This window comes from Diceros bicornis, chromosome 5 (assembly GCF_020826845.1).
Source record: "Diceros bicornis minor isolate mBicDic1 chromosome 5, mDicBic1.mat.cur, whole genome shotgun sequence".
NCBI lineage: Eukaryota > Metazoa > Chordata > Mammalia > Perissodactyla > Rhinocerotidae > Diceros > Diceros bicornis.
The window spans coordinates 14,885,458-14,910,522 of record NC_080744.1 but is presented as its reverse complement, the minus strand read 5'-3'; the positions used below and the strand labels follow the sequence as shown (position 1 = coordinate 14,910,522).

Sequence of the window (25,065 nt, the reverse complement as noted above, 5' to 3'; positions counted from 1 at the left end):
ACGTGCAGCCTCCCTCCACGGACCTGTGGCATCTGGGCATACACAGTGGTCCTGCAACAAGCTCTCAGCAGACTCTGGTTTCCTGTGATCCTTGTCACACGGGAGCTTTGTTTAGAGCCCTGAGCCACATGCTCACACCTTTATTCTCTCTGCAACTGCCTTGTGTCCTGCCCTATCTGGGCTGGAAGCCTCTGGAGGGGCGGGGTAGAGGGCATTCTTGTTCTCTGCCTGCACTGTCAGGCACTCCTTGGCCTGGGCTTGGGGCCACGCTCTCTCTCACAAAGGAGAGGGGGGATGGAGGAGGGGTGGGGAGTGTCGCTGGAGATCATTTATCCTTGTTGCAGAGTGACAGACAAACCCAAAATCCATTCCATAAAAGATTGTTTTATCTTGCACAGTCCGAGAGAACAGCCCAGCTGCTTGGTTTGGCTCTCCTCCATTTCTCACTCTCATTCATAAAATCTTTGGAAAAGGCCACATGCTGCTTGCTCGCAGAGCGGATCAAGCTGTGCTCCAATCCAGAATGAACTCAGATGTAGATGCAGTGGCCTAGCAGGGCCCTAAGCAGTCTGTCTGTCCTCTCTACTCTAACTCTCCCTCCCTAACCATCCTCCACCATGACTCAATAAATCATGTGCTGAGCCTCCCTAGAGAGCCAAGCCCAGGCCAGAAGCTGGGGGTCACGAGAGCTTACTGAACTTCTGGGACTCACGGATCCGCATTCACAGGAGCCCAAGAGACTCACGACCCCTAGCAATGTGTCTTTGGCTGAGGACCAATGTTTGGGGGACAGTCACCTAGTAAGTGAGCCTACTTAGCCTGGTTAGCTATCCTGAAAACACAATGTTATTATTATTTTCTTAATTTACTATATGCCAGGTAGTATACTAATTACTTGCTATACGTTATCTCATCTAACCATGATTATAACAATTTTCTTCCTATTTTAGAGGTGAGGAAACTGAGATTCAAAGAAGTTAGGAAATTTGCTATCATGTAACTAGTCAGTGTGATTGAGCAAGACCACAGAGCGAGTAAGTGTGATTGAGATCACAGAGCTAGTTAGCGTGACTGAGGTCACCGAGTTAGCACGATTGGGGAGCTCACAGGCTAGCTGATTGACCTCAGGTCTATCTTGCGCTGAAATTCAATTAATCATCTCAATTCTACCTCCAACGTCATTCTCTCCTTATTGTGGACATACAGCAATGATCAGGAAGCCGTCAGAATTTTGTTACCATGTGAAAAATGGCTCTGGGTGCTAGACAAACCTTTAGTGAACACTGAAAAGGCTGTTTGTTTGTGGTCTGAGAATGCACAAAGATTACACTTGGCTCTGAATAGAAATATAAATCTGGAAAAGGCCAGGAGCCTGAATTAAAACAACTCTACTTTTATGAATTTGAGAATTTTGAAAGATCTAGGTACCCAACATTTTATACACAGAGAGAGAAACAGAGGTCTATGTATATGGATATGAATCTAGATGTAGATAAGACATTTCCTCCTCTCAAGAATACACCACAACTAGCGTACCGCGAGACAGAACAGTTAGAAGCTGAAGTGTGCAGCGAAGACTGTGCACTAAAGGTGTTCAGGAATAGAAGTGCATTGAAGCATTCAGAGAATGTGCTTGAAGGAGAAGTAAAACTCAAGTTAGGCCTTAGATGATGAACACAATTTAGATGGGTGGAAGGAAAAAGGAGAGCTTTCAGGCAGATGAAACAAACGAAGACAAGACTCGGGTGCACAAATGAGCGTAACACACGCAGGGAATTTTAACTTCGATCGTAAGCTCCATGGGGCAGGAACTGTGTCTTAGCTTGTTCACAGTTATATTTCCAGAGACTAGCACATGAGGGGCACTCAGAAATTACTTGTTAAGGACAGAAAGAAAGGGGGAAGGAAGAGAAGGAGGGGTAGAGGAGAGCAAGGGAGAGAACTTGAATGAAGAAAGACAGAACAGGGAACAGACATGTCTGACCACAGAAGAAGGTGTGTGTTGAGAGTGAAGGGAAGTAAGGTTGGTAAGATCTGGGTGGAGCAAAGCTGGGAAGGGCCTTGGCCAAAGTCAGGGCAGGGAGTCTGATTTAAAGTGAAAGGCAAGATGGAGCCAGAGGGAGCGCAATGGGTTCTTGAGCATTAGGAGAAGCGTGTTAAAGGGCATGGGATATGAATCAGTGTATCAGCAGTGTGAAGGCCAGACTGGACAGGACACAGGCTAGACGCTGGCAGAGTCCTTAGGAAGCCACTGTGGCAGTCTAGACACAAGAAAAGATGAGATTTTGACCTACAGGATGGCAGAAGGAATGAGAGGAGAGATGAAAAATCAAAGGACCTGCTGAAAGGGCAAAATCTACACAATGTTGATATCAGTTGGGATGATGGAGATAATGGAAAGAAATAGGTCAAAATTTCTAGTGGGGAACCTGAAAGAGTGGTGGTGGCAGGCTTAGAAAAGGAGAAGTTAACATGGTTTAAGATGAAGTGAGGAAGATACTAAGCTCAGCATGTGACATATAACTGTAGAAATACAGATCTAAACCTATAAATAACAATCTGCACCATAGAGAGTCCAAGAATTTGTCTACGGTTTCGTACATGGGTATGTTTGTGGGGTCAACATACATGGTATAGCCACTAAGCAATTTTAATTGAACTACAGAACTTCACAACTGGAAGAAATATAAAATTGTCCAACACTTACACAATATACAGTATACATGTTTAGAACACATATACAGTGTACAGTTGTGTTTGTCCATCAGTGCCTGTTTGAATAACCTCTAGTGAAAATAGCTCACTCCTCTTTCTGTGGTTGGACAGCTCTGTTTATTAAAAAGTTTTCCCTAAGATTGGTATTTGTTTGACAAACTGAAGCTCACTTAAGCATAAATTTGGTAATCTTAAAAATAGGTGAAGAAGATATTAACTCTTCCAGTATCATTCACTCCTTCTTCCTTAGGGGAAAAAAAACAAAATTTTAGTGGGACACGTGGCTACTCAGAATAAAGGCTACCTTCCCCAGATCCCCTTCCAGCTCATTGACCATGTGACCTATTTCGGGCCAATGGGACAGGAGCAGAAGCTATGTGGGGAATTTCAGGGCCATCCCCTTAAAAGGAAGGAGCTTGCCTTATGTGTGCCTCTTTTTCCTCCTCCTTGCTGACTGGAATGTGGGTGGGATGCTAGCAGTTGGAACAGCCATCGTGCATGAAATGAAGCTGCATGTTGAGGATGGCAAAGCAACAAGATAGAAGGAGCCTGAGACCCTAAAAATTGTATAAACACATGCGCACACCTTCTTAGTCCGAGATCAGCATGAGAGAGGAATAAATTTTTGTTTAAGCTATTTGTATTAGGCTAAATTTTGTTGAAGCTGTTTTACTTGGATTTCTGTTAGAGCAGCCAAATTATATACTAATACTTTGGGTTCTAATCTCTGCCTCTGTCATTTACTAACAAGTTGCTTAGTTTCTCTGAGCCTCAGTTTCTTCACCTGTAAAATTTAGCCTACTCCACAGGGTTGCAAAAGAAATTAAATGAGATAATGTATGTAAATCCACATACCACAGTGAGTACTCAATAAATTGTAGCTGTTATTATTGTTACTACTATCATGTATTAACGTGAAAATTAGCTATCTCAAAAATAAATCCAAACAACCACAATTCCTTAGAAACAGTAAAAAAAACGTTTACTATACTTTAATATAGCAGTTGAAAATTAGTTTATTAGTCTAAACAACTGTGATATAGTATAAATATCTTCATTCCATACTCAAGAGGCCAGAAAGGTACAGAGACTAGAAATTCAGAGCAATACAATAAGTAAGTGGCAAAACTTGAACGAATTTTATATCTTTCATTCTCTTGAGGTTCAATCATTTGAGGAACAAGCAACAGGACAAAAGAGCGACCGTGTGTGTGTGTGTGTGTGTGTGTGTGTGTGTGTGTGTGTGTGTGTTTCAAGGACTGTCCAAGAATCTCCCTGTGCCTTTTCAACCTCACACCAGCTACGTTTCTGAGGCACCCAAAGATCAGAACCCTGGGAATAGCTGGCTCTTTCCTTTATGAGGAGGCTTGTCTATGACTACTCCTCAAGGTGTCCTTCTGGCACTGTGCAAGTCTCTCGTTAACTGAGAAGACACTAGTGTTTTCCTTCTATGTGAGGGACTATGTAGATACACAGAGCCAGGCCACCCTGAATCATTGTTCTAACATCATCTGCAAAATTCCTCCATCTTCTCAAAGTTTCACCTTTTTTCTTTCTTCACTCACCCAAAGTCCCATCAGAGGGAAAGCTACCTTGAGAATGCTGCTGGGGTCTCTCCTTCAAAGAGGTACTTTTATTTAGGCTATAAAAAGCAGTCAGAGGCACTAAACACTAAATATCTGAGGGTGGATGAATGGTTGGAGGGACAGAAGGAAGGAAGGGAACTTACCTGATCCAATGAAAAAAGCTGCTTAAAAGTAACCACATCATCTGTCAGAATCAAGAAAATTCAATTATGGGGACAGAGACATGAAAAGGAAAAATTGAGTTGTTAAAAGATAAATCTGGGTTTCAAAGGGAAAATTTTTTGTAAAACTAAGGCATTCTCATTGTAAAACATATTCTATTTCCCAAAAAGAATAAAGTAAGAAATAAAATCTCTCACTCTTTCGACTCCCAGCTCAACTCCCTAGAAATAACCACGCCTCATATTTTCTTACATATCCTTCTAGAATTGTCCTGCATATACAAAAATATACTCTCTCTCTCTCCATATATATATATGTGTGCATATATCCATAAAATTATGTCTTCTTTTATTATTTCTAAAACTATCAATGAAAAAATTATTTTTAAAATCTTGTTTCTTAAAGCAAAACTCCCTCCTAACAAGAAATGAAAGCCTTACACACAACTATCTCAGGTCTTCATCAGAGTCAGCAGAAGTCCAGGTACTCTGTGAAACAGAAATAATCAAATGCTTCAAAATATTTAATTTCCTATTCCAGGAATGTGAAACAGGTGTAATTAAAATAACACTTTTTTAATTAAGTGACCTCTCTTGACCAACCATCTGTGAATAATTCAGATTTCCCCCTTATTATTACTGTAAAATTAAAACGAGGTCATATAAACAAGAAGATCCTCTTTAACTATCTTTAAGCACCAGCAATATATATTTTCCACCAGTTAAAATCCTTAATGATACAAAAAACCTATCAAGCATAACTCCCCCAATTCACTTGCCTGAAACCATCAATATTTTATCATGCACTTGCAGTTGGCTTTAATTTAACAGTCCAGGTTACTAATCAAACAAAACACCCAAGTCATTAAAAGTTAGCGTGCCATTTAGAAAGTGCATTTCACGTTTATTAAAATATCTTTCATGCAGCCATTAGAAACCTAAAGTTTTAATTACAATCAGATACTTAGTTCTACTCCCGTTATGCATGTGGCACTCTCTTGCCGCTGCCCTGATTAATCTTCCAGAGCAAGTTCATCCATTACCTCCTGAAATTATTTTCCTCTCAACTTCTTCAGAATTCATCTTTCTACCCCACCCCCCACAAACCAGTAAAATGCATTTTAACGGTGTGCAAAGTAACGACCCAAAAGATAACTCATTTAAAAGATTTCATTTCAAATGTAATTTATCCTTCATAAAAGACCAAAGAAGCATCATTCAGAAAGACGAATTGAAATTGAAAATTAGCTCTTCGTGTCTTTATGTTAATTTTCATTATTTATTTTTCTTTCTAGTGATGAGGAAAGTTCAACCAGCATTTTCTTGCAATTTTCTAACTGTGTGATTCAGGTAAGTGTTTTCTTTTTAACTTTCCAATCTTCCCTACCCTTGTTCCTGCCCTGGCTTGCTCTAAAGTTCCATGAAGGAGATTACTGGCATGTAAAACAACAGATTTTGTGTTAAATCTAGCTCTTCTAAATTACAGCATTGAGACTCTCATCAGTTATATTTACTGTGCACTAAAAGACATTTTAGGTGGGGTTTAGAGCTGACAGCGGGTATGGGATCACTTGATCTCACTTCTAAGAGTCACACCAATGAATTGTGTGCCCTGCTGTTGAGATGAAGGCCAGGTATGAATGGAACCGACAGTCCACTCAATAAACAATAGTCTATCCTTTAATGACTAAAAACATCCTGCATCCACCAAGCTGTTTCCAATATAAACCCATAAAGACCACAGTTCTAAACAATATAAAATTACGTTAATGATAATAATCATACATTTTAGTAGGAAAAAAGAAACGTCTTAACCAAAATTCAGGTTCCATTTCCAACAATAGCTCATATTTTCTGAATCAAGAGATAATGTATCCCAATGAAAGCTAGTCACAACAAAGGTGTTCCCGCGTCTCCAGGGCTCAACAGCGCATGACTTCAAAGTTCTATATCCTTTATATATTGGAAAAGCACGATGGCCTGAGCCTGATGATGCTTGCTTCCCATCAGGGGAAGTATGTAGGAATATTGTCAGATTCTGGGCAGAGGCAAGGAGAATAGCTTCCTGCCGCATTCTGTGCCACATTTTGTCCCCTGGAGCCTCAGGCACCTCTGCTTGTGCCCAGAGTTTGGCAAAGTCTCTCTTAAGCAGCTCCTTTCACTTGCATGGAATGTTTCCAAGTCTCTAATGAATCCCATCCGTTTAAGGCCTCCACTTCTCTAACCATAGGGACTCAAACACAGTGCAGAGGGCTGGAAGGGGGAACACTCACACTATTCCTTCCCTATTCTGTGGCCTTGATTCCTGGTCCCTACCTCCGATCAAAAATTCCTCTCTTCCTGCAAAATAACAAAGCCCTTGTACACCACCAGACGGAAAGGGACAAGCCAGAGTGGAAGTGTTGTCTATACTACTCTAGCAACATCTAGTCCCCAAATGGGCCAGCCAAAAATGCCTTTACTGAAATTCACAAAAGAAGTTTCTACCATCCTAAAGAAGCCTCGGTTCTAAAGAAACAACATAGAGAATATATGAAAAGAAGAACATATTCAAGGCCAGATCTCTGGTCTCCATGGTCTTCTTTAAGGATTCATCTCTAGATAATCAGGAATTTCACAAAAGATAGGATATTTCTTTCCCTTCAGGTTTACATAAGTTGCTCCAGAATTCCAGGAACTTTTATTGAGAATTCCAAATTATCCAAATATTTTCAGGCACTTGGCCCCACTAAAGGCCCTGTGCGGGAAGACAAAGGACCCTGAATTCAAGATCCCAGCCCTCAAGATGTTGACACTCTTATTGGGAAGACAAGTCACAAGTACACAAAATATCTGTACATCACCTATAAAGCAACATATCCACCAATGTAAATTAATACAGTGCAAATTGTGTGCATAGAAAGCAGAAAGGACTGCCACAGAGAACTGACTGAACCAGGTAGGGCGACTTACAAACAGCGTCCCAAAGAATGTGCATTCAGAGCTCAATCTTCAAGGACGTGGTCCATCAGCCAGCTGTGATATGGGAGCACCCAGCTCAAAGTGATATGCAGATTAGGCATTCAATAAGTCCTTGTTGAAAGATGAATGCTGGACACGGTCCTTGGTATAAAGGACATGGTTTGGAAGGAAGAATGAGAATCATTATAACATTGATAAGAGCGAACATATATTGAGTACTTGCTGTGTTCCAGGCACTGTGTTTAGTGCTTTATAATCTCACTTAATCCTCACAACTCTGGTCCACTTACCTATCACCAGGTAACAAACCACCCCAATACTTAACGTCTCTAAATAATGACTATTTTATTATATCTCACAATTTCATGGGTCAGGAACTCAGCCAGGGCTCAGCCAGGTGATTATTCTCCTCCACACAGCATGAACTGAGGTTCCTAAGTGGTAGGCAACTGGTAGATGGGCTCATCTGGAAGGTCCAAGATGGCCTCTGACATGCCTTGGTAGGGATGGCTGGAAGGCTTGGCTCAGCTGAGACTGTTGACAGGAATGCCTATACATGGCCTCTCCAGCATGACAGTTTCAGGATATTTGCACTTCTTACATGGTCGCTCAGGGCTCCTAAAAGGAGTGATCCAAAGGCGGAAGCTGCTAGTCTCTTAAGGCCTGAGTCTGGAAACTGACGCAATATCAGTTCAGCCATACTTTATGTGTGAAGCAGTCACAGAGTCCACCAGATTCATGGGGCAGGGACCTACATTCCACCTCCTGAGGGACGGAGTGTCAAATAATTTGTCACCATATTTAATCTACCACAAATTACCCTCTGATCACAAGTTATTTACATTCTTCCCGTGTGCAAAATACACTCACACCTCTGCAAGGTCCCTAAAAGACTCAATCAGCTCGAAGTCTGGGATCTCATCATCTAAGTGAGGTCCAGGTGGGGATGAGACCCCCAGGTGAAGTTCCCCTCAATCTGAAGCTCTGTAGGAAGACAAGCTGCCTGGCCCATACACATGCAGTCACACGCACACATACACACACAGTCACACACACACATACACACACAGTCACACGCACACATACACACGCAGTCACACGCACACATACACACGCAGTCACACGCACACATACACACACAGTCACACGCACACATACACATGCAGTCACACGCACACACACACACACAGTCACACGCACACATACACACACAAAACATACGATAATGAGACAGGCGTAGAGTAACAGCAATAGACACTCCCATTCAAAAAGAGAAAGAACAGGGGGCATAGCATTTACTGGTCCATCATAACTCTGAAATGCACCTGGTCAAACACCACTAGCTCCTGGATTAGGGTCCATCATGTTCCCTGGGATTTATTCTCCACATCTCTTAGTTCTACCCTCTAAATCACCTTTCCTTTTTCATGAGAACTGACCTGTGGTTGTAGCTTAGGAGCCTTCTTAAACTGCTTCTTGTCCATTGGAATTTAAGACCCCCAAGGGCTCTTTTTATTTTGAGTTATCTTTGTCCCTTTCAAAGTTGATGGTGCTTCTATCTATTCAATTCTCTTAAAAACTTTGTGGGGTTGGGGGCCGGGCCCGGTGGCACAAGGAGTTAACTGCACGCACTCCACTGCGGCGGCCCGGGGTTTGCCGGTTCGGATCGCGGGCGCGCACAGACGCCCTGCTTGTTAAGCCATGCTGTGGCGGCGTCCCATATAAAGTAGAGGAAGATGGGCACGGATGTTAGTCCAGGGCCAGTCTTCCTCAGCAAAAAAACAGGAGGATTGGCAGATGTTAACTCAGGGTTTGTCTTCCTCTTAACTTTGTGGGGTTTCTATTAATCTTATTGGGATTCACGTCATTAAATGAAAGCCATGCCCACAAATCTCTTTGAGACAGGTCCCTCTCTGCCTTGGGATGAATCACAGTGCTATGGGACACTTAGAAGCTTTTTGTCTAGTTCTAGACATGCCCTTAAATCTTCCCAGAATATTAACAAAGGGTCTTACAGCCATACCTTTGATATGACCTTAGCTTGAGGTCATTTTTTAGTTCAAAAGCATTTCGCCGATGGAGAGGCTGGAAATGAGAGAGTTTTATTTTCAAACCCATTAAGTCCTGGGTCTTTTATAGGTCCTTTAAAAATTATTTGATAGATGTTAGCTCAGAGCCAGTCTTCCTCAGCAAAAAGAGGAGGATTAGCATGGATGTTAGCTCAGGGCTGATCTTCCTCACAAAAAAAAAAAAATTATTTGAACACTGCAAAATTTCTTTTTTCTTTTTTTTTATCTTATATCTTTCTATCCACACCTTATCATAAGTGCCTCAAAGAAACCAATTGGCATCTTCAACATTCTGCCAGGAAGTCTCTTTAGCCAAATCCACTAGTTTGTCAGGTTTATGTTCTATTTTCCACATTACTGCAAACAACAGTGCTCTCAAGCTTTCTTCCTCCATTACACAACAAGGGTCACATTTTTTCCAGGCTCCAAAACCAGTTCTTCCAGGCTTTACCAGTAGTCTCTTCAATGGCCTTCCAGCTTTCACCAATAGGCTCCCCAAGGCGTTTCAGCTTCTGCCTACTGCCCAGTCCCAAAGCCACAGGTTTTAGGGTTTTATTAGAGCAGCACCACACTTCCAGGTACCAAACTCTGTTCCAGTCTTCTATTGCTACATACTGAATAGCTTAAAACAATCATTATATCTCATGATTCTGTGGGTTAAGAATTGGATCAAGACTCAGTTGGACAATTCCTTTGTTCCCCATGGCATCAAATGCAGTCAGTGAGTCACTTGCGGTATTGAGCTAATGGATGGGCTGGTTGGAGGGTCCAAGATGGCTTCATTCACATGTCTGTCATCTTGGTGGGGATAGCTGGAAGGCTATAGCTGCTGGGCTCAGCTAGGACTATCTCATACTGAGACTCCAGCATGGTGGTCTCAGGGTATTTGGAATTCTTACCTGGTGGCTCAAGACCTCTAGAAACTTTTCCCAGGAAGGGAAGAAGAAGCTACTAGTCTCTTATGCCAGAAACGGGTACATTGTCGCTTCTCCCATATTCTATTGGTCAAGCAATCATAGAGCCAGATTTAAGGAGCAGAGACATAGACTTACCTCTCAATGGGAGAAGAGTCCAAAAAATTTGCAGCCATCTTTAATCTATGACAAATTCTATGACCTAGATATTGTTATTCTTATTCTTATTTTACGAATGAGGAAACCAAAACTTAGAAAGGATAAGTAATTTGCCCAAAGTCATACACTAGGTGCCTATGAGGCCATGTTTTCCATCAGAGATACAAGCTTCTCTCCCTTCCTTTCCTCCCTGCTCTCAGGTGGATTTCTGCAAATTGTACTTCATGAATGTTTAAAAAAGAACAAATGATCACATACTATAAAGGTCTTATAAAGGCAATGTCCTTGCTCATTTATGAAAGTGCATCTGACAAATTCAGCCTGACAGTATTTTCTCTCAGAGGTGGAGGAAATAATGAGGGGAATTACTCTTCTGGACCAACACGGGAGAACTGTTTGGTGAGGATGAAGTGACAGGAACCTTGGGGAACAAAGGGACTTTGTCATCCTGGAGTGATGACCGTTAGGGAAGGGCGAGCTGGTGTGGTCGGAGGGAAGCCCTCTCACTGTATGGCAGAAAGAAAACATAGCTATGGGTCCACAGTCTGTGGTTCTACACTGGAAGATTATACAGAAAGGATGGGGCTTTTAAAAATAAAATTCTGAACTAGCTTCTAGAAATTATCCCTAGGAAGAAGAAAAGAGAGCAAGAACTTATGTGGCTACTCAGAAAGTGTCCTAGCAAACTCAGATTTAGGATACACATACCACAGATGGGGTCAAGGAACACACAACCAAGATTAAATGCAAAAGTTGGCACAAACCAAAGGGAATTGTGTCAGGAAGGCTGAAGCCCAGAACATACAGGTGTTGCTAAAGACAGTGAGGAAAATAGTTTTTGTGATTTTGTTGGGGCAGGAACAAGGAAGATGTAAGTCTGCTGAGTAGAGATTACGGTACAACAAATACTGTTAACAGATCATAGAGAAAACAGAACTGCTCAACTTCTATTTTGCTTCTTTCTTTTCTTTAAAGAGAATGGGCATTTGACTGGAAAGAGTAGCATGAATATTGAAGAAACTGAATCTCAGGCAGGGGAGATGATGTTGAGCAAAAGCCCCTTTCCGTCAAAAATGAGTTCATTTCTTCCTAACAATCCAGTATAATTTAATAGATGACATGTTGGGACTCTGTAAATGCGAGCTTCTCCCCTGCACAGTTTAGGATGCAAAAAAAAAAAAAAAAACCAACAACACGTGCCAGTCAGTTCTCAGAACGGAAGGCTCAAATCCCCACACGTAGGTAATGGCAGCAAGTCAGGAATCCCAATGGGGCTGGGGACACGGGGGATGCAGAGTGACTGCTAACAGGTACAAAGTTTCTTTGGGGTAATGAAAATGTTCTGGAATTAGATAGTGGTAATGGTTTCACAACCTTGTGAATATACTAAAAACCACTGAATTTATACACTTTGAAGGATGAATTTTATGGTATGTGCATTGTATCTTAAGTTTTCAAAAAAAATACATGATCACATTTTACCCATGTCCTCAGTATCAATTTTCTTTTCTGTGTCCACCAATCTAAAAAACCAGTGACCAGGGCACATCTCTGCCAGTTAAAGGACTAAAACCAAACTCCATTTTGAAAGTTCTTGTTCTTTGTGACTGATGACAAAACATACAAACAAAACAGTGTGCTTTTTAGTCTTATGGAAAAATGAAGGGATATAACCAAATCTAGCACATAAAAAAATAAAAGCAAATACTGGTTTGTGTCATTTTTGAAAATGAGAGAAAAAGATGGAGTCACAACTGTGCCAATATTACACTAAATTGCCCGTCACAAGAAATCTAGATGGGATAATAAGTCTGCTAAAGCAGTGAGTTCAGGTCCTTAATGACTCTCTAGGAACTAACTACATGTACAGTGGATGAAAAGATACAACAAGGAGCTAGAATGAAAAAGTCTTAGCAACTTTAGTGGCCACAAGCTTTATAAGAAGTAGGAGAGTGATGGAGCTGCTAGGCTATGAATGCACCTAAGCTATGAAATCTGGTGTCCGGTTGGGCATGGGGGGAGGAGAGGAAGTGGTCTCACTCTAGTCTGTGTGGATCAGCATATCTAGGCGCCCTTCTGGGTGCTACAGTCTAAGAGGACACAGGCAAACTAGAACCTGACAGAATATTGAAGGTCTGACACCATGACATAATTGGAACCATTAAAAGGACAGATACTATTTAGCTTGGAAAAGAGAAGGCAAAAGAGAAATATGAAAATTGTCTTTTAAAAAATTATCAGGTTTCAGTTCATTTTTGGACACCAAAGAGAAAAGAGTGATCTATATGAGTCTTATTAACAAGATCTCAAAAAGGAAAAAACTAAGGTTCCAAACACTTGAGGACTGAGTTGAGTAACCTCAGACAAAATAGGTACGTGAGCCAGAAGTCACAATTAGCTGATGTCGAAAATAAATGTGAGGGAGCAAGAAAGGGGAACTTAAAGGTGGAAACAGAACCAAGCTGTCAGTAAGAAGGAAAAAGGGGAAAGACAGTCAGTAGAGACATATGTTTGGTGAATTCCCGAGCCATGTCCCAGGGGTCTGTATTATTAAAATGTCCTAAAACAATTCTTAGGCAGCCAAACTGGGACCTGTTTATCACCCGGCATTTGGAAACCACTCTTCTAGAGAGCTCTTTGATGATGCCACATATGTCCTTAAAAGCCCTCAATCATTCTTCATGACTGCCAAAAATAAAATCCAAAGTTTTTAACTTGGCTTCAGAACTCTACCTAGTATGGCCCAGTTCTACTTTTTATGTGTGTGTGTGAGGAAGATTAGCCCTGAGCTAACATCCGTTGCCAATCCTCCTCTTTTTGGTGAGGAAGATTGACCCTGGGCTAACATCCATACCTGTCTTCCTCTACTTTATACGGGACGCCGCCACAGCATGGCTTGATAAGCGGTGCGTAGGTCCGTGCCCGGGGTTCCGAACCCAGGAACCCCAGGCCACCAAAGCGGTGCACGTGAACTTAACTGCTATGCCACCAGGCTGGCCCCCAGCTCTACTTGTAAAAATTTACCTCTCATTCCTTCCCATTACCAGTCTTGTCCTCTGGCCAAACTCATGTATCTATTACTCACCAAGCATTCATCTCTGTTTGTTCTCTGCATGCACCTGTTTATTCCCTTCTTGCCCCCTGGAACACCTCTCCTCTTTGCATCCACCCTACCCCCAAATCTGCTATTCATTCAACCCACCTTGAAGCAAAGAACCAAAAGCCTATCAAGGAATTTTTTCTTGATTATGCCATGCAAAAGTTATTCCATCATCCAAATCCTCCTCGACTCTCGGTCACTTAGTTACTTCAACTTAGGTCTCAGTTTCTTCATCTGTAAAACTATCATAATAATACTACCAACTTCATAGGGTCTTGTGAAAATAAAGTACGTTTACAAATTGAAGCACCTAGAACAGTGCCAAGAATATATGAGCTCTACAAATTATGATAATTCTTATCATTAGTGAGAATCTCTTTATAGGAGGAAGTTAATAGGATAAGCCATAGTCCCTACCTGCTGCAGTTGGTCCTGAGGCTGTAACTGATACCACCTCTTCTAGATTTTATACCACCAATTATAGATCCTCTTCCTTTGGATAGCACTTCTGCTGGTCTAGGTTGCTTGCCTGGTGGGTGACCTAGACCTTCATCCCTGAGGGGTCTGAGCCCATGGCTACATTGCCCCTATCAGGCCACAGTAGCTGTAATTCTTTTTTCACATGAGAGCACCAAGAGACATGCCAGTGGATCTCCTGAGCTCTAAACATACTCTTCTCTTTCTTCATTTTGGAGCAGCTACCCTATCTCCTCATGCTGATCAGGGTCAATTACCCCTGCCAAGATAACTCCTTTCTTAGCCTGCTAATCTAATGGCATAAGAAGTGTAATACGACAGGGCCAGCCCAGTGGCTTAGTGGCTAAGTTCACGTGCTCCACTTCGGCAGCCCGGGGTTTGCAGGTTTGGATGCCAGGGGTGGACCTACACACCACTCATCAGGCCATGCTGTGACAGCATTCCATATACAAAATAGAGGAAGATGGACACAGATATTAGCTCAGGGCTAATCTTCCTCAGCAAAAAGAGGAGGATTGTCAATGGATGTTAGCTCAGAGCCAGTCTTCCTCACAAAAAAAAAAAAAAAAGAAGTGTAAAATGACAAGGTACAAGCATAGTCCTAGGCTTAGTAGGACTCTGACTGAGACCCCTGATGGAAGTATCCCCACCTGGGAAGCAGAACCTCTAGAACTCCAAAACCTAAAATTGCAAGAACAAGAAGCACATAGTCCCTCAGGCAAGTCCCTGGGATTGATAGTGAGCAGGACCACTCTTTCTTCCATCCCTTGAAACCAGACTCGTGTTCTTCACAAAACCACATAATGGCCATTGACTCAAAAGAAATACTGCACTTTGAAGGACGGTCTTGCAACCTTGTAGATTTTCATCTTCAAGGTGACCCTTTAGCCACACCTTCAAGAAGCTATTCCAATGCTGTTCAGCCCCTTAGGGTGCTGTACAATATATGATAAATATGGTGACTCTATGATCACATGTCCATTATCAAACCTCCTTAACGTAAAGTAAGTATACCTTGGTCAGGGTGATGTGTAGGATCCAATGTTAGTAAATCAGAAACTCTGTAAGCCCTCAGATAAGAGATAGATCAGACACTACTTGGGACCCTAGATAGTGGTACTGGCTGAGGAGCTGAAGGCGGGAAAGGCAAATCCATACCTAGAATACATTTTGATTCCAGTTAAGACAAATTGTTGCCCTTCCTAGGGTGAAGGTGGCTGATAGAATCAACTTGTGAGCAAGTATCTGCTTGGTCTCCTCAAGTTATTTACCACTGAGGGCTCAGACTCAGTCTCTGCTGCTGAAAGATCAAATATTAAGCAGTGGCAGCAGCTAGATCAGCTCTGTATCACCTCTATGTCTGGCACCATGACTACTCCATTTATAGGGCCCTTATACAAATACTGGGTGCCTGAGGACAAAGGTGCCCAGGTGTCTCTTCTTCAGCAGATGCTCTCTAGTGAGCATTAATATGCAATAAAAAAGATGCTGACACTTTTTGCCCACTCTTATAGGTGCATCCACATGCCTCCTCTCAAGATCAAGGAGAAGAGTCTTGGGTGGAGCACCTGGTCATCCAGTTTACGTGAAAAGTAAAGTTGTCCAAGGTAAAGATATACATGGATTCCTAGACAGTTAAGGATGGTTTGGCTGTCAGTGAGTGGTCTAGAAAAGCGAAGGTGTACTGTTGGCCTTTCCAGGTCAGAGCAAACTGCCTCTGGTGGTCTGTACAAATTGGTATGGAGAGAAGAGCATTAGCTAGGTCTATAGCTGCATACCAAGTACCGAGGGCTGTGTTGATTTGCTCCAGTAAAGATTCTGTATCTGAGGCCGAAGCTGCAGTCTGAGCCATTTCCTGATTAAGATTACAATAGTCTCAGTCATTCCTAAGATCTAGCCACAGCTGCACAGGTAAAACAGGTGAGTAAAATGGGAATGTGATGGGTATCACCAACCTGCATCTTTTAAGTCTTTGGTGGTGGCAATAATATCTGTAACTCATTCATAGATGCAGTACTGCTTCTAGTTTACTACCTTGGTAGGGAGGGGAAGTTCCAGAAGCTTCTATTTAGCCCTGCCTATCATAATGGCCCTTACCCCATGAGTCATAGAGCCAGTGTAGGTATTCTGCCAGTTACCAATTGTGTATATTCCACTATTGCATTCAGAAACTGGGAAAATAGCCACGGGAAGGGTCCATGGATCAATTGGGGCCATTGCAAGTTAGAATTGAGTTGTTTCCATTTATCACCTGACTACTGAAGTCCCCACATTAGCTGCTGGGCCTCAATAGCATTTTACTTCCCCAAAAATTAGTATCAATATAAAGCCAGTATCTAGTAATACCCAAAGGGTCTAGACATTGCCTTTTCCTCAGTGCATAGTCACTCTAGTAAACGGCCACTAGCCCCATTAGGGAAGGCTTGGGGGAAGATTTACAGTATACACTTGTGGCAACATTGCAAGGTCCTTCCCAAGGGGACCCAGCTTCTCTTCAATCAAGAGACTCTGAGTCTGTGAGCTGGCTGAGGACTGGAAAATGGGTGAATGACATGACTCTCCATTGTGGCAACTCAAATCAGGTTGGTGGCCACCAGATCTGGAGTTTGTTTTGTTGCTGCTGTTGTCGTTTTCTGCTATGTAGATGAAGCAATATTCTAGCAGAATGCCTATCCTTTTCATTCGTAATTACACCATGATCACTTGGCCTCTGCTGGAGAACCCTGGGGGGCAAACCATTCTAATTATCAGCGCACCCTCCCACCCTGAACAGAAGGTTTACTCAATGAGCAGGAGCTGGTCCGCAGGAAGCAGCCTGCTGGAGCACTCCAGCAGCTTGTAGGGGAGTGAGCACCAGTGGGCCTCTGCCCGCCATTAGCAGCCATACCATCAGAGGAAAAGGTAAAGGAAACAGCACACCAAACCAGGAAGAGAAGCTCCTCAGTCCCCTCTGCTGAGGTGTCTCCTTCCAGCGCCCTCTATTGATAAAGCCTAATATTGCACCAGGTGGAAAAAGAAATGATTACATGCCTAGCTCCGAAATCAGACAGCAGAGCAAAAAAAAAGTGGATTTGGAGCCGAGCGATAATAGGTTGACAACTGACGCATATGCTCACTTCTCTGAGACTTTTGATCCCTTATTTGACACTCTGCCAAGGCAGTTCTGGCCTTTCCGCCTCCTCTAATGTGAGCTATCATTTTTTCCAAGCTTCCAGGAGCCATCCAGCAGCATAATCGAGATGGACTCCAAGATCCCTTGCCAGAACATTAAATCCTGACTCACAGGAGAGCGTACTCATAGCAACAGACTCTCTCCTTATCTAATTCTACAATCCACACTCCCAGGCCATCACTCTCAAGACCCATTCCCAGGCCAATGTGCTGGTATATAGGAGCCAGTTCCTGCAGCTCAGCTCCCTTCTCCTCCAGCAGGGCCAGCCCCTCCCCAGTAGGAATATGATAAGATTTGACCAAAATTATTGGTCTAATGGCCAGGAAAGAAGGTGAGGGCATATTATGAGGATAGCATCTACTGTCTTGCAAAGCATCTCCTTCAATTGCAACCTCTGCATAGTCTTCAGACAGGGGGAAGGTGCTGCTATCCCCTAGCAAGAAGAAATGGTCCATTTCTGCAGGACCAGAGGGTTCAGGGGAACCCAGCAATGCAAAGGTCTCTAGTGTACCCAACTAGTCCCCATTCCAAGTATCAGGGACCTGTCAGGACCTTGACTTGTACATGACAGAGGCTGCTAATGTAGTATGCTCTGAAGTTCTGCTGCTCTTACACTCAGAGCCTGAGCTTCATCTTAAGCATGGTCTGACCTCAGGCTGCTGCACTGGAGGCCTCCGGACTTGCACACCACACTTTATTTTGGTAATGAGCTTGTCATTTTCTCTCTTCAATGCATCAGTAAGCACCGAAAATCAACCAATTATTCCATGGTCCTTTTAATTACAATTTTCCTCATATCTCTCGAATACTAGAGACAGTGCATGAACCAGAACGTCCCCTTCAATCTATATCCCCATCCCAATTCATCACAGGGGAAAGTGGTAGTACTTGCAAGGCCATGATATGCCACACTACAGGACTCCACCTGTTACAGTGATGGTCCCTGTTGCCAGCTGGCTAGTGAGTCATCCAACTTTAGAATCTCATCCTTAGAATCTGCCGCCTAGGACCAACTGCCTTAGGAAAATTTCATGTGCAAGTGATTTATTAAGAAAGGGCCCCCTGGTAAAACTGGTAAGAGAATGGTGGGAGCAAGACAGAGAATAGGAAGAAACCAAGCAAGGCACTGTAGTAGCTATCTACTGCTGTATAACAAATTACCCCAACACTTGGCATCGAAAAACAACACACATTCATTATCTCACAGTTTCTACATCAGGAACCCAGGCACAACTTCACTGAGTCCTCTAAACTTCATGGTCTGTCGCAAGGCTGTAAGCCAGGTGTTGGCCCAGGGTCTGTGGTGTCAACTGAGTTCACCCTGGGAAGGATCTGCCTCTACACTCACTCAGTGGATGTTGGCAGCATTTGATTCCATGTGGCTTGTTGGACTGAGGGCCTCAGTTCCTTGCTGGCTGCTGGCCAGAAGCTGACCTCAGTTCCTTGCCATGTGGGCCTCTCTAATAGGGCCCTTACCTCACTAAAGCATGAAAGCTGAGAAAGCAATAGAGAGCCTGCTAGCAAGACAGAAGTTATAACTTTTATAACCTAATCATGAAGTGACATCCTGTCACCTTTGCCATATTCAGTTGGTCAAAAGCAAGTCACTCTGTCTATCCCACACTCAAGGAAAGGGGACTCCACAAGGGTGTGAATACCAGATGGGGATGATTGGGAGCCATTTTGGAAGCTACCTACCATAGGCGCCATCTCAGGCAAAGTCCCACAGAGGACAGCTTCAGCATGATCCTGTAGGGGAACTCCGGAGAATACATTAGGCTTCAGAGTTGTTCCAACCCAGGCCAAGGGTGCTAGAGCTTTATACTAGCATTCCCATCAGTCATCGGCTAAGGGTCACTCTCCCGTGGGGCACAGATTTCCAGGCACTTCCAGCTCTTTGTACATGCATGTAAGGTGGGTCCCAGCGACCTGAGGGCAGTCCTCAAAAAAAAGAGTCATGGGGACTGGCTGTTGGAAGTGAAAGCACAGTGAATGAGGTTAAAGGGAATTCAGAGGGACGCGGGCAGCGCATCAGCATTATATACAACAGAGAGTGAGAGAACGTAAAAGGACGCTCTCCATGCAGTTATCAGTAGTAAATAATGATTACATACCTGTTATCGTGTGTGGCTATTCTAGCCAGAAGTCTTGGCCTTCAAGTAATGAGAATCCACTTTTTGCATTGTTGAAGGCTGCTGGGCAACTGCTCACAGAACCTAGACAGGCTTTTGGCTCAAGAGGCCTAATCCTGGGGACAGGGAAGAGAAGCACAGGAAACCTAGGGGCCATTCTTGCTGTCTCTGCTGCTCTCTGAGGTCAAGAGTCCTTCTTTTTCTTTCTGAATCCCTGCTTCGCTTTCCTCTCTGAGAACAGACTTTCTCCACCCACTGATCCTCATGCACGTGACTTACCATTCTTGCTCTTGAATTCACCTCCCAGCCCCTTCAATGATCTTCCAGATCAGCTCACTACAAACAGTTGGCTCCATTTTTCCAAATCTCTGTAGCTATATAGAAGGAAATATTTCAAAATATTAATTTTAGTCATCTATAAGTAGTAGAATGGAGAATAGTTTTGTTTTCTTTTTATACTAGTCTGTGTTTTTTCCAAATTTTCTACAATGAACGTGCGTTACATTTCTAATCAGCAAGGAAAAAACACAGCTGGACTGGATTTTTTCCACCTCATCCCAATCTTCCATCACAACACCCTCTCTCTTTATATCTACCCTTCCTGGTAGATGATCTTTGGAAAGATGAAGTATTGTTAGCGCAACGTAGCTAAGTTAAGCAACAAGGGGCAGTCATTATCAGCAATGGAAAGTTTTATTGTGTAATGTATGATTTGCCCTGAGGAACTGAAGGAACTGAAAAGTTATATCCCGTTCCTCCAGGATGAAGCTGGACCCTGGGGGGAGGAGGACTGACGGTTCTGCGGGACAGGAGAGGAAGAAAGGAGACCCATCCAAAGTGGACTCTCTAGATAGACTGTTGGGCAAGTCTGGAGAAAGAAAAGCATGGCTTGGCATCCTGCTGTGGACTTGGTGTGTAATCACGACTATGTAATGGTTTGAGCTAGTCCTCCTCATATTGACCTACCGGACATTACAGGGATAAATCAGGAATAGCAAACAACAAAACAAAACTGCAGTCTGAAGGATCATATGATAAGTATCAAATGAGAGGTTCAAAAATAAGTGTCAAGGAAGACACCCGACTCTCTCTTCTTCTGGGGTCGCTGTCCCCCATCTCGTCCAGCCTTTATATAAGTATTTTAGAAACCAAGAAGAAACGCTAGTGACACTGTAGGTCTCTATATTACAAATATATATATATACACACACACACACACACACACACACAATAATGGGACACTTGAAATCACTGCTAAGGCTGTTAAGTCATCTCCAGTCCTAGCCTGTGCCATGGGCTGCAGAGAGCGTCACCTTAGGCTATATCACGTCAGGCTTCAAATAACCATCATAATAAGGGAGCAAACATTCCTCCATCTTCTTCCATTGGACTGCATATAATCCAAACTGGACGTGCTGAGATCTTGCCTAATTTGCTTTTAATATTAGTAAAGAAATATTTGACAATTTTCTTCATTATGATATTACACACTCTTGGTTACAAAAATTCTTCCTTGTGACTAACTGAGATCTCTCCTGTGATCAATCATTAAGTCCATTTCTTCTTGTTCTATTCTCTCCTTTGGTGGAGAATAGCAGCTGCTTACCATTCCGTCGTTAGAGCCCACCATGACATTGCCTATGCATTCTCTAAGCACCAAGTAATCCACGTTTATTTGACCTTTCCTCATATACTTCATTTTCCCATTCCAATCAAATTTATGGCTTCCCTTTGAATCTACTCCAAGTTTTTTCTTGCTCTCCTAAACCATGGAAACAAATCAAACATGTGAACTTCTGGATGACTTCTAAGCGTTACACTCCCCTATTATAACTGAAAGAAACACAGAAAAGTAAAGGAATTTCTTTGGTGTGCTGGAATATATGGCTATGCTGATGCATGCAGTAAGAATTCTTTTTTTAGTGCTAGACAAGTCAAAAGAACAGGTTATGCCACGTGTGAAAGCCATTGATACTTGATAAGATGGCGCCATCTAGTGCCCTAGATCAGTGACATCTGCAAGAAAAGGGTGGGAAGAAAACTGGAAATCAATTATAGTGCAAAATGACAACTCAAGAAACCAGCAGGGCCAAGGTAATTTAATAACAACAGGTCGATTGATTATGAGGACCATAATTCTTAGTCTATTGACTGGAGCAGCTTAACAAATAACTTAGCCTTTTTCCAGAGAGAAAAAAGTGCTAGGTCCCACTGGAGGTTTACAAAGAGGAGAGAGGTGCAAGGAAGCACCTACTTCATGCCGGGTAAGGTTCTAAGCATCTGGAGCGCATTTTTTTTTTTTTTTACTTAATCATCACATCCACCTTATGAGGCAATGACTATTATCCCCATTTTACAGATGAGAAAGTGAGGTCCAGAAAGGCTAAAATCTTACCCTTAGGTTACTTGACAGAGCCAGACCTGACTCTGAAGCCCACCTTCTTTCCCTTGCACTACCTCCAGGGAGGATGTACCGGGGAGCTTCTCTACCCTCTTTTGTTTTTTTGTTTTTTTTTTTTTTGCTGAGGAAGATTCACCCTGAACATCTACTGCCAATCTTCCTCTTTTTGTATGTGAGCTGCCACCACAGCATGGCCACTGACAGATGAGTGGTGTAGGTCTGCACCCAGGAACTGAACCCGGGCCACCGAAGCCACACCAAACTTAACCACTGGGCCACCAGGGCTGACCCTCAACCCCCTTTCTTATCTGTCACTCTCCACAGAGAAGACCAGGGATCACCAGGGAGTCCGTGCTGTAGATCTCTGCTGGAAGACGCCAAAAGGGAAGTTTGGAAGTCATGGGATGCAACAGGACAAACCCTATGCTGGAATAAGGGCTGGGCAGCAAAAGAATTTCCTGCAGCTCAGTTTGAACATTCTTTTTTTTTGTCTTGCCGTTATTTTTGTCTGCCTTTAAATCAGAAGCTTCTAGTTGCCAGGGGCTATACTCTTGATATGTCACAGTAGTGCTAAGTAAATATTGACCCACTGACTGAGTTAAAGCACAACGAAAGGTCCTTGTTCACACCTACATCTCTTTCTTCATGACAAAGTCCCTGGCACAGACACAGACAATCCAAAGGAAGCCTACATTCTCGAGAAAGAACAGAGGAATTCAATTTAAGGAACAAGAAAAATATGTCAGAGCTTAAGTCCCTTTCAGACACTGGTGGACTACTGGCACTGACTAATGGAGTGGCTCCCCAGGTTAACTAACCAGTAGGCGTAGTAAAGGCACAGAATAGACAGAAGAGGTCAAAAGTACCGATTCTTCTAAAAGTTGGGCCTTATGTGAAGAAATAGAGGACTTTTAGGGCATTACATTTTCATTCATGTAACTATTTTTAATTCAGTTACTAAGTCTATTAGGTTACTGAATCAATGAGGCAACTAGACAGAAAAATTGAATAGAACAGCAAAGATATTGTCACCAAAGAAGCAATGCTGAGCTCATGATATAAAGAGGATAAAAAGATATAAAAAAACAGAATTAAAAAGAATGGAAAAATGCAGTGAGTTCTTTATATCCTATGGGTAGTTTTTGTTGCTGATTTGTTTTGTTTCCTAAAGGAAATATCACTTGAAGTATGATTGCATCCAGGAAAATTTTTTTGAGATTTCTATTCTAACTAGGAAGATAAACCAAAAAGACATTAAAGGGAATTTTATATTTCTTCGAACATACACACATGCACACACAGCGTCAATGGGGATGATTTGTCAGCAACTATAAGATATTTTCAAAGAAAGGAAAACCTTATCCTGTTATATTCCAGCCTAAGGTAAAGAAATAAGCTACTCTTCTGTAAGTGAGTTAATTAAACTGGGTATCTGAAGGCTTCCCAACAAGTCAATAACATCCTCAAATAGAATCCAGGCCACTTAGCTTCTAGGTTTATCCTAGAATCTCCCGTACAGCAAAAACTTATTATAACTGTGTGGGCCTTACTCTGTCCATGCAGTGGGGGTAGGGTTAGCCAGGGTCTAGAACCTAGAGTCACACCTTTCAAGTGAAGATGAACTCAGCGGCTCCCATCAGTAGAACAGAAGGGTTGAGAGGTTCCAGAGAAGTCAACATTTATGCTTATCTATCCATTCTCTCATGAGGAGTCTCTGTAAAAAACAGGAATTTGCAAAACCCCTGCCTCCACTGAGGGCTGCACTCTATTGCCCAGGAATATAGCCAACTAGCCATAACTAGAGTTCAAATGACTGATGGGGAAGGGCAAAGGGAATACCATGTGCAAAGACACAGGGGTATGAGAACGTGTTTGTTCAGGTAAAAGCAGATCATTCAAAAGAGTTAGCACGAAGGGTGTGCTCATGGGAGAGACGATGCTGAAAAGGTAGGCAAGAGACAGATTATGAAAGGTCTTGTGTGAATGCTAAGGAGGTATATACTTTGGATTACACTTTAGTTTAGGTTTCTCAGATATAAGCAATGTAAAAGGAAAAAAAAATCCTCACAGACCCTGTGTTGGCTTAAATTCTCTTTAAATATTGTGGCAGAGACTGTTAATAATTCCCTTATATTCGTTCTCCTTATCTTCCTTTTAGTTCATAGAATTCCTCACTTTTTACCTAGACCCTACATTTCCCAGCCTCCCTTGCAACTGAGTATGGTCATATGACCACATTCTGGCCAATGAGAAGCAAGCAGAGAGAATATATACATACATATATATATATATATATACAACTTCCGGGTCATGTTCTCATAAGGAAGCAGCTTGCCCTTCACTTCCTCTATAGGCCTTCCCACAGGCTGGAAATCCAATGAAGTGGTGCAAACCAGCTTCAACCACGAGATGAAGGCAATATTCCTGACGGTAGACCAGCAATACCAGCATCACCTGGGGGTTTGTGGAAATGCAGAATCTCAGGCCCCACCAGACCTACTGAAGCTGATTCTGCATTTAAATAAGATCTCCAGGTGATTCATATTCACATCAAAGTTTGAGAAGCACCGATCTAGAAGGCAGAGCAGCAAGCCAGAATGAACCTGGGTCTCTGGATGATGCTACACTACTGGACCACCCACCAGCTCAGACATTTATAAGAGAGAAGTAGATCTTCTGTATTTGTTTAAGCCAGCTTGATTTTTACCTCTGACCCAATATACTAACATATTAATATATGCAAATATAAAACATAGTATAAATCACCATCCTTATAGCTTTTTTTTAATATGTGTATTTGTGTTTTCCTTTGACTCTATTCAGTACCACCACCACTGTTAAATCATATATACTATAGTGGTTTTATTGAGTAGCTGAGCTGATTATGTGCTGGCCCAAAGCTGTAAAATTTTAAAAAATTTATAAATAAAATAAAACTACAAAAATCCAAATGAACATTGTTTTTAATATAATGAGAAGGACGATGTTTTTCTGCTGGAACAAAATCACTCTTCACAACATGACTGAGGTACTGATGCTTCCACAGGAATGCTTTTGGGTTTGGCAGGTCTGTAATGCCACGTGTTTTGTGACGGCTCAATTCTCTACCACTTACGTTTATTTGAAGTACTGAGACCATCAAGAGCACCATATGCCATGATAGCTCTTGACGTCACTTGGCCTAAATGCATCACTTATATAATAAGTTACCTCTGTTC

General features: G+C 42.5%; 1 long non-coding RNA gene across 1 annotated transcript in view; it reads right to left on the bottom strand.

Moving 5' to 3' along the window:
• Positions 1-3,972: 3,972 nt before the first annotated feature.
• Positions 3,973-25,065, bottom strand: part of LOC131405684 (uncharacterized) — a 35,060-nt gene continuing 13,967 nt past the window's right edge. Inside the window, exons 2-5 of the long non-coding RNA XR_009220010.1 lie at positions 19,726-19,820; positions 19,429-19,562; positions 19,013-19,282; positions 3,973-8,188 (exon numbers count right to left, since the gene is read on the bottom strand). This is a non-coding gene — a long non-coding RNA (uncharacterized LOC131405684). The remainder of the gene's footprint in view (positions 8,189-19,012; positions 19,283-19,428; positions 19,563-19,725; positions 19,821-25,065) is intronic.